This window comes from Pseudophryne corroboree, chromosome 1 (assembly GCF_028390025.1).
Source record: "Pseudophryne corroboree isolate aPseCor3 chromosome 1, aPseCor3.hap2, whole genome shotgun sequence".
NCBI lineage: Eukaryota > Metazoa > Chordata > Amphibia > Anura > Myobatrachidae > Pseudophryne > Pseudophryne corroboree.
In genome coordinates this window covers 1140836451-1140840078 of record NC_086444.1, presented here as the reverse complement: position 1 = coordinate 1140840078, position 3628 = coordinate 1140836451, and positions in this window count along the sequence as shown.

The window sequence follows — 3628 nt, the reverse complement described above, 5'->3', positions numbered from 1 at the left end:
AGCACCCAGAGCCGGCCATAGGCATAGGCAAACTAGGCAATTGCCTAGGGCATTTGATATGCCTAGGGGCATTAGCAGCTTCTGATGATTAAAATGATATGCAGCATGCCTATATTCTGTGTGTAGCATTTCGTATGCAGATACAGCCACAGTCTCACACAGTATATAGGCATGCTGCATATCAGTTTAATCAGCAGAAGCTGCTTGTGCATCCTAGCCACATAGCAATGCAAATAAGATGCATTTACATAAAAAAAAGGTGCCCGACGTTAGCATTGAGGCAAGATTTATGAGGACACATCTGTATCCAAGCAGAGGCAGAGGTCACAGTGTTAGTGGCAGTGTGAGTGCTGTGTGCATGTGAGTGGGTTGGTTGTGCAGTAGTGTTCGGAATATGTGTAAGGAGCATTATGTGTGTCATGTAAAAATGCATTAATAATGTGCAACATATGTGTAAGGGGCACTATGTGTGTCATTATGTGTATAAGGGCATTAATAATGTGCGGCATATGTGTAAAAGGGTACTACTGTATGTGTGTCATTATGTGTATAGGGGCACTAATAATGTGCAGCAAATGTGTAGGGGCACTATGTGTGTCATTATGTGTATAAGGGCATTAATAATGTGCGGCATATGTGTAACAGGGTACTACTGAATGTGTGTCATTATGTGTATAGGGGCACTAAAAATGTGCAGCAAATGTGTAGGGGCACTATGTGTGTCATTATGTGTATAAGGGCATTAATAATGTGCAGCATATGTGTAAGGGACATTATGTGTAAAAGGGCATTAATGAAGGTTGTCATAATGTGTAAGGAGCATTATGTTTATAAGACATTCATAATGTGTCTCATACTGTATGTATAAGGGCATAGGTGTGCGCAGGGGGGGTGCCTGGTGCGCACAGGCACCCCCTAATGTCTGGCACCCTGATCTCACATGCCTGATGCAGCGATCGCTGAGCAGGCTGATTACTGTCCCCTCTGCGCTGCACCCTGTCAGGACTGCATTACTGACCGGACGCCTGGGTTAATCAAGGGTGCCACTGCCACGGCTTTCAAACTCCCGGCTCCACCTCCATGTACAAAAACAGCGTGATGTGACGTGATTATGTCATGCTGCTCGCACGCCCACCCGCCACATGCCCACCTCTCTCCTTCTATGCTATGCCAACGCCAGCCACTGATGAGGATCAGCATGCAGCCATCGTTCCTCTTAGGAAGACAAATTCAATACTGGCAGACGGCCAGCAGCAGCATTGACACGTCACTCGTTTTTTCAGCAGCAGCAGTACTAGTCTGCGACTGTCAGTGTCAGTGAGTGACTGACTTGTAAGTAAGCTGCTGCAGCTTGCAGAGGAAAGAGAGGGGGAGCAGACCAGGCTGAGGAGGAGCAGTGTAATTGCAGTGAGTGCCATCGATCAGGGTTGTTAGTTTGGTGCACACAACAACATATGACAATATATCTGCTTTATTAGGATTGGTACAAGGGTGGATATTTTATATTGTGTTGACCGTCAATAGATGGTGCTAGACACACCCAAAAGGCGGTGCCAGACACACCCCTCCGATGGTGCACCCCCTAATAAAATGTGCTGCGCACGCCTATGTATAAGGGGCATTACTGTGTGGCGTTGCATATAGAAAGGGCACTACTGTGTCATCTAATTTGAATAAAGAGCAATCTGGTGTGGTGTAATGTGAATAAGGAGCAATTCAGTGTGATGTAATGTGAATAAGGGGCTCTACTGTGAGGAGTAACGTTTATAAGGTAAAGTGATACTACTGTGGGATGTAATATGAATTATGGACACTATCGCATGATCAAATGTAAATAAAGTTGCAGTACTGTGTGGCGTAATTGGAATTGGGGATACTATTGTGTGGCCACGCCCCTTGTCAGCAAAAACACCCTCCTTTTGGGGCTGTGCGCCAAATGTGCAAACTGTTCCTATTTAAAATATAGGGGGTACAAACACCAAAATAAGCACTGCTATGGGTGAGGGGTGATTGTGCTGGGAAAGAGGTGGAAGGTCAGAGGTGGACCCAGCGGAGGTGCTAGGGGGCACCAGCCAAATTCTTGCCTAGGGCATCATATTAGAGATGAGCGGGTTCGGTTCCTCGGAATCCGAACCCGCCCGAACTTCAGCTTTTTTCTCTAGGGTCCGAGCGACTCGGATCCTCCCGCCTTGCTCGGTTAACCCGAGCGCGCCCGAACGTCATCATCCCGCTGTCGGATTCTCGTGAGGCTCGGATTCTATATAAGGAGCCGCGCGTCGCCGCCATTTTCACACGTGCATTGAGATTGATAGGGAGAGGACGTGGCTGGCGTCCTCTCCGTTTATAGAGAAGAGACTAGAGTAGAGAGAGACACAGTATTTAGTAATTTTGGGGAGCATTAGGAGTACTACTACTTGCTGAAGTGATAGTGTGACTGTGTATATCTGACTTGTGGGGGAGACAGTGGGGAGCAGTTAGAGTCTGAGAGCAGGAGTACATATTTTAACGTACAGTGCACACTTTTGCTGCCAGAGTGCCACACTGCCATTGTGACCACACTGACCACCAGTATATTGTGATTGTCTGCTTAGGAGTACTACTTGCAAGTTGCTGATAGTGTGACCAGTGACCTGACCACCAGTTTAATTAATCACCACCAGTTTAATATATATATATATAATTGTATATATATATATAATTGTAATATACCACCTACCCGTGTTTTTTTTTCTTTTCTTTCTTCTTGATACATACTATAGTAGCTTACTGTAGCAGTCTGCGGTGCTGAGCTGACAGTGTCCAGCAGGTCCGTCATCAGTCATTACATAATAAATATATATACCTGTCTGGCTGCAGTACTAGTGATATTATATATATATATATTAATTTCATCTCATTATCATCCAGTCTATATTAGCAGCAGACACAGTACGGTAGTCCACGGCTGTAGCTACCTCTGTGTCGGCAGTCGCTCGTCCATCCATAATTGTATACCACCTACCCGTGGTTTTTTTTTTTCTTTCTTCTTGATACATACTACTATAGTAGCTTACTGTAGCAGTCTGCGGTGCTGAGCTGACAGTGTCTAGCAGGTCCGTCATCAGTCATTACATAATAAATATATATACCTGTCCGGCTGCAGTACTAGTGATATTATATATATATATATATATATATATATATTAATTTCATCTCATTATCATCCAGTCTATATTAGCAGCAGACACAGTACGGTAGTCCACGGCTGTAGCTACCTCTGTGTCGGCAGTCGCTCGTCCATCCATAATTGTATACCACCTACCCGTGGTTTTTTTTTTTTTCTTTCTTCTTGATACATACTACTATAGTAGCTTACTGTAGCAGTCTGCGGTGCTGAGTTGACAGTGTCCAGCAGGTCCGTCATCAGTCATTACATAATAAATATATATACCTGTCCGGCTGCAGTACTAGTGATATTATATATATATATATTAATTTCATCTCATTATCATCCAGTCTATATTAGCAGCAGACACAGTACGGTAGTCCACGGCTGTAGCTACCTCTGTGTCGGCAGTCGCTCGTCCATCCATAATTGTATACCACCTACCCGTGGTTTTTTTTTTCTTTCTTCTTGATACATACTACT